Raw genomic sequence first — 13250 nt, 5'->3', positions numbered from 1 at the left:
ATGTTTTTAGAGAGACTTCATGTGTAAAGTCCTTTTCGCCTTTTTTTCTTTTACCCCGCCCCCATTTTCTCGTCAGGGGGTCTGCATAACATTGTTTTGTTGCATAAAGCACCCTTTCAAAGACTTGTTGACATAGTACATGGTAGTAACTAGTATCAGTCCAGGTCATCCTCTCCTCCCTGGCACTTTCTTCCGATTTCTTAGGATTGAGACACTAAATTTCCTAATTATGGCGCTTTCCATAAGGGACTGTTGCGTTATTGACCCGCAGAATTTTCCAGGTCGGACGATCAAGGTAGACTAATACATAATCGGGCCGTATTCTTTACATCATCGTCCCCTAGAATCACTGAAGAATGAAAAGGTCATTCATAAACCAGATAATTAAGATGAGCATCACGACCGCCCGCCGTGAGAATCGATCTTGTAAAGTGCCGGTACTCGATGCTATTGTTATAATTGAAATAACTTCTCAAAACCACTTATCACAAGGAAGCTGACCGCATGTAATAGCATTTCGCTGTCAAATGTTTGATTCTGATCCATGATTGCTGAATAGGCTGCAGGGTCTATGACTATTATAATAAAATAATTATACGAAACATTTTATTAAATTTTATCATTAATTTTATAATAAGTGTCATCGTTCGTTTCATTTTTTATTTTTTTTACTGACGCAATTGGTGTTATACCACGTAAAACACGGGGCAGAAATTGCTATCAATACATACATACAAAACTTTTTGATCAAACATTACTCGTTATAACATTTAATAAAAATTCCTTTAAAAAAGGAATGGGGCGCCCAATGTGAGCTTGGACGTGACGGTGAATTCCATGGTGTGTAGATTGGGTATTATAATGATTTTTCTAGGGAAGAGTAGAAGATGATCAAATGCAAGAGAAATGTGTTTGATTGGGGAAGGTGTATGACAGGACCGTTTTGGATGAAATAAATGGGATTGAAGCTTTCGTGTCAATTTGCGATTATGTGGGATGGGGGATTTCTGTTTTTGGGACCTATTGTAGTGTGGAGATTGCTTTGGATATTGAATATTGTTGAATTTCGTTATGCAGGGGTATATGATGAATAGTGCTTGGACGTGATATGGTGAATTCCATGGTGTGTAGATTTGGTATTATAATGATTTTTCTAGGGAAGAGTAGGAAATGATAAAATGCAAGAGAAATGTGTTTGATTGGGGAAGATGTATGACAGGACCGTTTTGGATGAAAAAAATGGGAATGAAGCTTTTGTGTCAATTTGCGATTATGTGGGATGGGGAAAAATTCTGTTTTTGGGACCTATTATAGTGAGGATATTGCTTTGGATATTGAATATTGTTGAATTTCGTTATGCAGGGGTATATGATGAATAGTATAGAAGACACAAATAAGTAAGCTCCCTGGCAAAATATGGGGGGTTGTCCCCACCCGGGATCTACGCCTATGTTGACCAATAGAAAACGTTAAGTTTTTATAAATGTATAACGTCTGTGATACATATACATCATCTACTTGCTAATACACTGAAAATCAAATAGAGATGAAGGATAAAGAGGAAGAGTCTTTCAAAATGACACAGTTCACGAATCAGGTGTATAGTCATTTGTTGTAACTTTCCATTTTCATATCTAACCTACTCTGCACTAAATCTTACAATAATTCGTGATTTGAGGCATAATGATACCTACATCCTGACTCTGACATATAGGCCTATAACTCCCCAGCAAACAAACTTTCCAAGTCAATTATACCATGCAAATAATAACATTTGGCCTACTAGAACTCTAATTAAGATAACATCTAATTAAGCAAACATTACTGGGTAGCATCAAGGTTTAAGAACTGTTCCCATGATAGATAAGCATGTTGTGGATCCTAGTGTATGGTCAAAGTATATGCCGTGTTGTTTCCATACGATTTGCCGCCCAATTGTGCCACCATATTACAACTCTGGCAATAACCGCTATATAGATTTGTTTATGGTAATTGGCAAACAAAGGCCATTGATCTTATGGTCAAATGTCATCGTCTATCGGGTTTTAAGACAAACGGTGGTCAGGTTGAAGGCATACAAAGGTCGCAGATTATTTGGTGTTTTTACAAATCCATTAATTTTGTCTTTTAAACAAAGAATATACGCACACCATTTTATCCTGTGCATAACAGAAAACAATAATAAAATAAAATCCAAACATATTGTGGTTTTATTTCTGAGCAAGGGCATAATTTTAGCAAAACAATTATGGAGTAAATCTAGTAAGAGTGAAATTAGAAGCTTCTCACAAACACATGCCTATATTGTGGGACGCCTCCGTAGAGGGCGCCCCAAAAACAATTTTTGACAATAAAATGAAGTCGTTTTGGTATTCATTTTTCTTTGGAATTTCGCACACGTTACCAAAAAAGCCGAGTATAATTGTATTATAAGTATGTTAAACCTTGTAGGCCTAACTACAAAGTTAGCGGTTGGCTCTCAAAAAAATAAAGTTTAACACAGTGCAACAAGTTAAGGCAGCTGTGTACTCTCAGACATGCATGTAGTAAAAGTGCAATAACTTTGTAATTATTCGCACAAGACATATAAAAGTATACATTTTTATGAAGGCAAGATATCAATAAATCTTAATATAAATACAGATTTGGGGTAAAAACAACAATTATGAAGAAAATCACAAAAAAGTGAGTTTTTGGCAATATTTGTTAGGTACATCATAACAAAAAAACACTCTTTCCAAAATATTTTATTTTGTTTTACGCTCAATCTTGAGACTCCATTCCAAAAACGTTTTTTTAATTTTTTTGATATCGGCCTGATTTTTTGAGATATTCAAGGCATCAAATTGAACTTTTTAAAATTCACAAACGCCTATTTGCACAAAATGATGCCTAAAATCGGAAATAGACCAAAATATAAAAAAATGAGAAAACCGTTTCTTGAGTCGCTCGTGCTTTTTACGATGATCATATTTGCTTACCTATAGATGCTGTATTTATTGAGTTATCGTGTACCTAAATCGTCATTTTACCGAGAAAATGAACATTGAAATAATGGCCGTTGAAGTTTAAAGTGGTCACATTTTGCACTTTCATCGAATCTCACAGGAGAATGCGGCAGCTTTCGTTTTTGTACCTTATATTACGTGAACATCGGGTAAATCCACAGCCCCTTGAGAAGTTTGAGCGAAATCCATTCATAACTTGATATTTAAATCGGGGAAAGAACTTAAAAACCCCACATTTTATCAGCTAAAACGGAGCCATTTGACCACTAGGTTTTTGTGAAATCAGTGCTTCCGTGGTGTTTCCATAAGATGCGCCGCCGCGCATGCAGATAAGCGTTGCGTATGGGTAGTGTATTTGTGCGTTAACAAATTGCGCGACACGCAACGCGATGCATTGTTGCGCTGCGTGTATCCTGCTGGTACAACAAAGATTTTCTTTCCTTTTCAATTTCAAACACGAGTGGAATAGTGAAATAAAATCCGTAAAATATTGCAGTTGGAGTTTACAAATCTGGATTTTCATTCCTTGTATTTATAAAAAACATAGCAAAGTACAAACATATCAAAAAAACTGAATTTTGCGAAAGAAACAATGTCTAGAGTACACAGCCGCGTTAAACTCAATTTACCCTGGCTGAGAAATGGGCCAATCCATGTTATTGTTTACCGGGTCAGGTGTCAATCATTGTCATGCAGATAAATTTGTATTGTTTGGCTCGACCGGGAACCATGGGATTTGCCGCTTCAGGGTTTCGGGCGTGATTAGGTGGTGATTTATTCACTGTTGGTTTTGTATTGGACACGACAACAACAAAAATCTTTGGTTACCGATTCTTAGAAATCAACAGCAACTTCATAAGACATAAATACTAATTCATGAGGTGTAATTGTTATGGCCAAAACGGGGCAGAGATTTTCAACGAACATGGAGCTCATTATCCAAATAAGGCAAGGCGTAATAAAAGGCTCGCTCATCGCTCATTATGACGTCAGGGTCCTTGAGAATTTGACCTGGGCGAATCAATCGATATCCCGATTGGCAAACAATGACTTCCCATTGCAAATCAATGACGATCTTTTCCGGTGTCATCGTATACATTTGAGCCATAGTTTTTACCCGGCGAATTTGGACAATATTTATATTACCAAAGTTACAGCAATTGTCGAATCAGTTTGGCAGCTCGGAATTTGGGATGGCAAAATTTAAGCAAATTAAACTATCGATTTTGATTGCGTCGGTTCATTTAAGTAGGTATTTTTTTCAGCAATCGGGTATGTTTTTAGGGTAAAGTTGACAGTCGATTTTAATTTGGTGCCAAATTCAGTTCAAGCAGTGCCAAGAAATATTGTCAGTTTTCTTGAAATTAATGTGGTTATCAATCAAGGGATCCTTTTATAGTTAAAACTCAAAAATGTTGGGATCATTTGGCTTACGACTTTACGTATTAAAGGGCATTTCGTGATCCACAGCCTCATCCCCCACTTTTCTCAAAAAAGTTGAGATTTTTATATCACTGAAAACCTCTGGCTACATAATGTTTATGTACAAAATATTTCTTGCAGATTAATTTGTTTAGCAAAGATATCATGAAATTTTAATTTCGTTCTGGTGCACCAGAACAACATTACAATGCATTGTCTATGGAGCAGTGTAATACACTTAATCATGCATAACTCGCGAACGCAAAATTGGAATCAACTGAAATTTTGGTAATAGGTTTTTTTCGTGGATATCTAATGAAAAATGACATAAATAGAGGATGCTAGGATCACAAAATACTCCTTTAAGAGCTGGAAAGTCACTTCTCTGGTCATAAGTAGAGAATTTACAGATGGTCAATTTTATGTTCATACTTGTAAATAGCAAAATCAATAAAAATAGCATAACAATAGGGAAGATGTAAGACGATGATAATGTCGGTCAACGATTACGTGATTGGGTTGGGAAATCCCTAATAATGATAATAGTTTTAAGTAGCAAAAGATGCGGTGTGCAGATGATAATATTTAACACCACTTGTAGCAAAATAGTTCACAAAGGCAATTTAATTTAGCCATAGAAAATCTGGAAAAATCCTTGTGCAATTTCCCGTCTCCCTCGTTCGTCAAAATGGGGTAAAGACAGCCCGTCTCCCCCCTGACGAATTTAGCGTATTGGGCGTTTGTGGCTTATTGAAAGGAAGGGTATCATGAGTATATTTACCCCGGGATATTTACCTTCATAATGGACGATTATGTCTAAGCTTACTCTGAATAAAAGTATATAATTTACATGACAGAGTCGGTAATGCATTAGTTTTGTTTGTTTGGTTGAATTTGGTTTGATTGTGGCATAATGCCTTATTTATAAGGTAACCTAGTTTCATCCATAAAGTGGTCATATAGTGTAGGTCTAATTTTAGTCACAGGTTGTAGTTTTGTGACAAAATATATCGATAAACAAGGCCAGTCCCTAGACTAGAATTGTTATTGAATACTTGGATTTTGGATTTGGATTGGAAATTTGATTGGACTGGAATTGTAATGTTCTTTTCTTTGGATTTGGATTGAAGTTGGATTTAAAATTGGATGTGGATTGAAAATTGAAAAAAAAAAAAAAAAAAAAAAAACCAATAAAAAAAAAAATAAATAAAACAAAATAAATAAAAAAAAAAAAAATAAATAAATAAAATAAATAAAATAAATAAATAAATAAATAAATAAATAAATAAATAAATAATTGCAATGCTCTCTTCTTTGGATTGAATTTGGATTTGGATTGAAAATTGGATTTTGATTGAAAATTGAAAAAAAAAAAAAAAATTGAAAAAAAAAAAAAAAAAAAAAGTAATGAAAGACCAGGGTTTATCATGTGTGTTTACGGTCTGTATGAGGGATTTTGATCATAGTTGCATACCTTTTTTAAGTATAGGGAGAAATTGATATGAACGCACATCCCTTGCATCCCTTGTTAGGCTTTGATCACAGGCTCAACGGGAATGTGTACGAGCTCTTTGAGTCTTTAGAACTTGATGGTATTAGTAATTTGAAGTTCAGAAGTTCAACGGAAGATTTTAGATCATAAAACTTGGTGAAAAAGGATCTTGGATAGTTTAATAATCTTGTGGTAATTCTCAGGTCATCAAATATTTGGATGGTGATTTAAGGAGGAGTAGTTATGAGTGCTGCAAATACATTTGTAATCTCCCTGTTGGCTACAGGGGGGTCAATTTAAAGTCTTAAGTAAATTGGGTGGTCATGAAACCAATATAAAGATATCTGATTAGGAAAAATCGTTAAGCAGGGTCAAAGAACTAATTAATGTAGAGAAGGATTTCATGAAAAACGGGGATAAAAAATTCCTGAGGTCAAGTAAGTAAAAGCCGGATTGTGTGAAAATTGGGGAAAATGTGTTCCCTCAGCGCTTCCATTTGTGATACAATGACTAGTATATATTGTGTCAAAGCATTTTTATTGTGGATTAAGGGTAATTAAGGCAAGAGTGCTTCAGTTTCTGGAATTATTAATTAGTAAATGTCATATTTTGAAAGGGTTAAATTTGTATGAGAATAGATCGCACAAATAATTTGTCATGCTTATCCACATAACACGATGGTACATAAAAATGGTCAGGGAATGAAATTAATACAAATTAAATAACCATCTGTCTCCCGATTACTTGTGTTGGATCACAAACAAAATCTCAAGTTACACAGGGTAATTAGTATAGATGTGCTGGCAGGTTGTTTCCCATTTTTTCTTTCTTTTATTTATATTGCAGGCGATACCAATGACACTTTGATGCTGGTGGTAAGAAAATATTTTTCAATTGGTAACTAAAAGTATGAAAGAAAGTTAACCATTGCGATGTTGATCATCAAAAAGCTCAAAATCAACATCTTCATATATTGAAGAAAGAAGAATTAACTTAAAGAGTTGTAAATTCATCAAACTTCGCATTGGTAGTGGACAACATATACAAAAATTTTATACAATTTTGCAGAGGTGGACGAAAACTTTAGGGGACAACATGGGAAAGTTCCATTGGACAAATGAATCTCATGGGACTTGGAATATCTCTAATATCTGGGTTTCTAAAAATTGAATTGCATTGTAAGTAAAATCGTACAAGAAACAATTTATACAGTTGTGAGCCCTCTGATATTATATTGATGTGCTTTGCGTTACGTAATAGTATGACTATACGAGGGTAGAAGTGGTTGAGTACAGCACGTCAGGTGCGGTTTATATCTCAACACATATATTCTGTTGCACATTTGAAATTAATAACATTTAGTCAATCGTGCTGGTATTTGTTTGATTAAGTCTGTGTTAAAGGGAAGTAGGAATCAACTCCAGGTTGGCATGGGGTAGCTAGACTCTGGGGCCAAGTACTATGCCCTCATTTTTTCTAGTTTTTTTTGTGAGGTTGCGCAGCCGGCTAGTTATCGCGTTGATTTCTTTCAATATCCTATTGTGAATATACATTGTATCTCGCAGCATATAGAGCCAGCATAATTAGTGTTATTGTGGAGAATTATATGGATTACAGTCAATATCCAGCAAAGAAATTATAGTGCTGTTTTATGCTAATCAGCAATTAGTGGCACAGAGCCAAACTGATTTATATTTCAATGTGCCAACAATAAAATCCTTCATTGAGGTTCCATTTAGTTATCAGTAGCATTATCAAACATAGGCAGATATATCACCATGTAGTTTCTGGTTTTCAAACAGACGCTCTCAAATGCGCTAGTCAACTTTTAGATATGTGCCTCATTCCATTGTGTATCCTCCAGGAGCGTTAGAGGAGGTTTAGGTAATGATATCCGTGCGGCAAAGTGAACAAACAAGTTTAAGGGGGGAGGGGGGGGGGAGTTAACCAAGTTCCTTATAAAATAAGTCCCTTGTGTGGGGTTTTGAATTATCTTTTCTGTATTTATTTATTATGATATATGTATATGTCATAGAATGCTAACATTAAGACTTGATCCTTTGAACTTCAGGTAGATCACCTGTTGAAGAGTCTCAGGAATTCCACTTGGGAGCGTGGGATCTGTATGCACCAGTACCGTAATTTATTGTTGAGTTTCCAGCCATGATATTTGATGAATGATCCACAGGTTCGGAGTTCAAACGCTCAGAATTTAAGCTTCGGGTGGCGGCTACCCGAGTGCAAGTTTGGATCACATTTGGTTTAGCCATGATATTTGATTTAATGATCCACGGGTTCGGGGTCAAACGCTCAGAATTTAAGCCTCGGGTGGCGGCCACCTGAGTGCAAGTTTGGATCACCGTTTGCTAAAACAAGATTTTCTGCGCCTTTGGTCGTTGTTTCGCTAGAGTCTTGGGTTGGGTATAAATTCACTCGATTAGAGAATCTCCTATTATATATTTGGCTATAGTACGGCTGAGAATGTGTTTGTTTGTTTATTTGTTGTAGGTACTGGTGCGGGTCTTAAACAAAAGTCAATAAATGGTTGTCGTGTCTTAGGGTAAAGGACACAATATATAAATTAAACATTACAAACTAGAATTTATGATTGCCAAAGCAACTGTAAATTAACATGGTAAACTGGAAAGTCTAGTCTTAATTCATTTTAAAATGGTCCACTCACAGATTTGGCGAATAATGGCATGATATTTTATTTTGTTTTTATTTTTGTCTTATCGTCTTATCAATCACTTTGTTTGTAGAAAGTTGTTAATAATCTTTGAAGAATATTGCTTGTAATTACGATAAACCAAAAGAAAGTATATAACAAACGTATAGGCCTACACTCTTCCAATTTAACGTGAAGTTTTTGCACAATGTTATCCAAAATGCTGAATTCATAATTTCTAGGCAAATTTGATTCAAATATCGTGTGCCATGTTATATTTTACTGAATCATACATCAAATAGATCGTTCTCCAATTGCATAACAAAGTTGGAATTAAAATGCATGAATTTCAAACTTGCAATATTGAACTTTACCAGCTCGGCGTTGAAAATATGGAAAGTATACTTATCATGCTAATTAATGCGCTCACAATTAAAGGTAAAAATTCAAAAAAACATAATGATCATCAGTATTTACATAGTTCAACTATATAAGTAATAAGGGTAATTAATTTGCTTTTGAAAGTTATTTATTTTAAATTTTACACAATCTAAAAAAAATAATGCTTTATTAATTCTAACTAGGCGGTTACCCGTATTTGGCGGTTCTCGGCTGTCGCGATTACCTGGCTGATGGTGACTATACCCACCAAGTTTTATGCCCATAGGACAGTTTTTACTAATTTAACCTCAGATGACCCCTTGTGACCTCGAAATGACCTTCCAAAATTTGGCTCTAAAAGTTGACTGTACCCACCAAGTTTCATGCCCATATGATATTTTTTTACTATTTTGACCTCAGATGACCCCTGTGTGACCTTTGATGACCCCAAAATGACTGTCCAAAAATTTGACTCTAAAAGTTGACTGTACCCACCAAGTTTCATGCCCATACGACAGTTTTGACTAATTTGACCTCAGATGACCCCTGGATGACCTCGGGTGATCTTGGCCCACTTACCGAAACAAACTTGTTCTGTCTCAGGTCCAGATGCACCCACCCACCAAGTTTGAGGAACGTGCGACCCCTAGTCTCTGAGAAAATAGGCGGAAAACAGTTTTTACTCATTTGACCTCAGATGACCCCTGGGTGACCTTGACCCACTAACCAATACAAACTTGTTCCGTCTTAGGTCAAGATGCACCTACCCACCAAGTTGCATGCCCATATGACAGTTTTACTAATTTGACCCTAGATGACCTCTGGTGACCTTGACCCACTAACCAATACAAACTTGTTCTGTCCTGGTTGAAGATGCACCCACCCGTCAAGTTTGAGGAACGTCGACCCCCAGTCTCTGAGAAAAACAGTTTTACTAATTTGACCCTGGATGACCTCGGGTGACCTTGAACCACTAACCAATACAAACTTGTTCTGTCTGGGGTCAAGCTGCACCCACCCACCAAGTTTGAGGAACGTGCGACCCCTTGTCTCCGAGAAAATAGGCGGACAGACACACAGATAGACAGATAGACGGATAGACGATGCGTATTATTATATAGATAAAGTCAAAAAGTCAAAAGTAGAGAAAAAAAACCTTCAGCAGTATTGACATATTTTGAACTATTCGATCTGTTTGAAAAATGGTAGGCCTATATGTTTTTAATTTTGGCTAAAAAACTAGTAGGCCAACACGCAAATTAATAATTCAAAATGTATACCGGTAGCACGCACTATATTTTGCATCTGAGCCAAATCAGCAGTGGTGTAGCCAGGGGGAGCCGGAGGTATATAAACCCCAGAAAATTTTCAGGGATAAAATGGGAACAGCAAAGAGGTTAAAATTACTAAAAACGGGATGAGAAAAATGACAAATGGGACGAATATTTGGCTGTTCTACTTCACTCTAAAAGGCTGGCTACATTGTTGCAAATCAGGCTCTCGAATCACAACCAAGTAATATAAAAACATGATTTTCTTAAACATGTTAAAGTGCATGCTACTTTTAAATGAAATTATTTTTCCTCATGGCTCAACCCCGGGGCTCAACGATGCAATATTAAAATTAAAGTTTAAAATGTCATATACATCTGAGTCTATTATCTGATTTAAACTATAACAGATTATATAATGAAATATAAACTAGGCCTAAACGAAATCAAAATTAAAATGACCATAAAGATAAATAAATATGTCAAAATAAAAATGAATTAATGAATAAAAAACAAGAAACGGCTTAAATATTGAAATGAAAAATGGATATGATAGATGAATATTAAATATATAAATAAATAAATAAATAAATATAAAGAGTTAAACAAGCAAATAAATATATAAATGTGGTCAGATATTGAGATGGATATCCATGCAAATAAATCGGATAGATCAATAAATGGGTAAGTTGGGGCAAAGATAAGTAAACAGATAGATAAATTAGTGAATTAAAATAAATAAGTAAATGAAAAGATACACACATGATGATCAGATGAGTGGAAAGTTGCAAAGAGTTTGAGAAAGGAAGGAATTTTTCAGAAAAATACATCACATATTTCGAGAAATTCACCATCTTGAATAGATGCAAAAATATGTCCGCAAACGTGCTTGATAAATGCATAATACGCATTACCGTCAAAAGAGATAACATGTTTGCATCCAGTTCTTTTACATCAAAACTTATAGATAAAACTGTAAATTTCGGAACAAAATTAAAGCTTTTTCAATGAAATAAAAAGTATGCTTATGCAGCTAAAACATGTTTAACCTTGTCTTGCTTGTTGCGAAAGTATAATCGAATAAATGTTTATATAGCTTGGGCAGGATCGTCCAAAAAGCATGATAGGTATAGGCATATTATAATACTTCTCGTGATTTAAATGTTGTATTATTTTATTTATTATAAATTAAGGAAATATATAGTAATTTAAGACGTTTTAATCAGGAATCGTTTCTATAAATCAATAACATGGTTTATAACAACTAGTGCAGTACTCCAGTTACAATCAATGTAATCGGTGACCAAACTAATTGACCACTTCAGCAAAGCACTTGAAATTGGCCACCCCAAATTGCTGTTTGAATACACGATCAATCTCGGGTCATCATGGTCATGCTTCTTCCGTCCCGGTCTTTGAATTTCATCGGGTAGCTAAGCTTGTTTCGTCCCGGGTCATCCCGGGCAGGTCTTTCGGGTCAATAACGCAACAGTCCCTAACATCCTTCTTTCCTCCCTGTGTATAAATTTCTTCAGATATGTGCCCTATTTCCTCCTGCCTTCACACAACTTCTTTAAAAAAAAATTATATACATGAATGGGAAATTTCCTCAAATATGCATTGTTACCCATTTCCGTAATCTAACACCAAAACCTTCCTCTTATTTCTTGAACAATCAGGTGAATTCCTCAAAATTTTGCACAACCAGTGTCTTGAGATTTCCTCTCTTCCATTCAGTAGCTTCACTGCCTCACAGCCCTCACCTATTAACTTGTTATCTTTTGCTGAGAGATGTTTCCCTCTTCGTCATCTTCTACATCACTCCTCCGCCGCATCCACCTCTTCTCTTTCCTTTTTGTCTTCTTCCTCTCGTCTTTTCTTCTTCTCCCTTCCTCTCTTTTTCTTCTCAAGGCATCATTTCCTCAATTTTGACTGCCTCAATTTTGACTTTCCACAATTTGCATCCCTGTCTCACATAGCCGTTATGCACTCTTATTGATAAATGCTACTGTCTGTTCAATTAGCTTTAATTCTTGTATTTTTAAGAAATTTGAAAAACTAAAAAAAGTGTTAACAGCCTTAGACCCAATGTGATTTATACTTTTCAAATTCCAAAGCTCAGTGCTATGCAATTTTTTTTAGTGAAAAAGAGCCATGCTAATGGCCTTATTGTGACACACATCCATTCTTTGTAATGCTGAAACTCTGGTATTTACTATTAGGCCTAAAGAAAAAAAGCCCTTTTTTAATTATTTTTTGCAAAATTAAAAAAAAAAAAAAGACCTTTATCAAACGCAATTTACAGCTTCAAATGTGTGTAAAAAATGCCGGCCGACCTTCCCTAATTTTGTTTTTATGTTACGCCAATCAAACAATTTTCTTTTTTAGGCCTTATTTAGAAATTCTTGTTTTCTCTTGTCACAAATAATTGTTCACCCTCCAAAAGCTCCCATGCTTTTGACATGTTGTCGGTCAGACAACATTCTTCAAAATTACCAAATCCTGATTATGGATGTTGCTTCATTGGGTGCAAGCCCCCTGGGTAAAAGCAGGGGGCGGCAAAAAAGGAGGGGTGGCGGAAGATAAAGGGGTGGCAAGAAGAATTATTAAAGAAAAAAGGGCAGGGCAGAAGGGGCGACAAGAAGAATTAGTAATGAAAAAAGGGCGGAAAATTATGATGGGAAAGGTTAAATGAAGTTGTGAAACTATACCTTTTTGGTTGCCAGCAAGGTCACCGCTTGAGGTTTGGGGGTTATTGGGGGGAGGGGTCAACACCTTAATATTAAAAACAAATTGTTGAGAAAAAAATTTGCTTCTAAACCCGCCACCCCCACTCTTTTTATTCTTGAGGGTTATCCTGGCTGGAAAGAAATTGGTTCAACCTTTAATTTTCGGGCAGTTGCTACAGGAGGCGGCACAATTTAACCTTTTCTGTATCCCCGGGGTAGGAGCGGCCATGTCTCAAATTTACAAAATCAGATATACAGTGTCATATTATGACATCATTA

The 13250-nt window shown here is 35.6% G+C and overlaps 2 protein-coding genes across 2 annotated transcripts in view; one reads left to right on the top strand and one right to left on the bottom strand.

Moving 5' to 3' along the window:
* The window catches only part of LOC140143803 (poly(A)-specific ribonuclease PNLDC1-like), a 173262-nt gene that overhangs the window by 125230 nt on the left and 34782 nt on the right, over window positions 1–13250 (top strand). The gene's annotated exons all lie outside the window — the stretch shown is intronic.
* The window catches only part of LOC140143771 (uncharacterized), a 37358-nt gene that overhangs the window by 23163 nt on the left and 945 nt on the right, over window positions 1–13250 (bottom strand). The gene's annotated exons all lie outside the window — the stretch shown is intronic.

This window comes from Amphiura filiformis, unplaced genomic scaffold, assembly GCF_039555335.1.
Source record: "Amphiura filiformis unplaced genomic scaffold, Afil_fr2py scaffold_28, whole genome shotgun sequence".
In the NCBI taxonomy this organism is placed as follows: domain Eukaryota; kingdom Metazoa; phylum Echinodermata; class Ophiuroidea; order Amphilepidida; family Amphiuridae; genus Amphiura; species Amphiura filiformis.
This window is presented reverse-complemented; position numbering and strand designations above follow the sequence as displayed.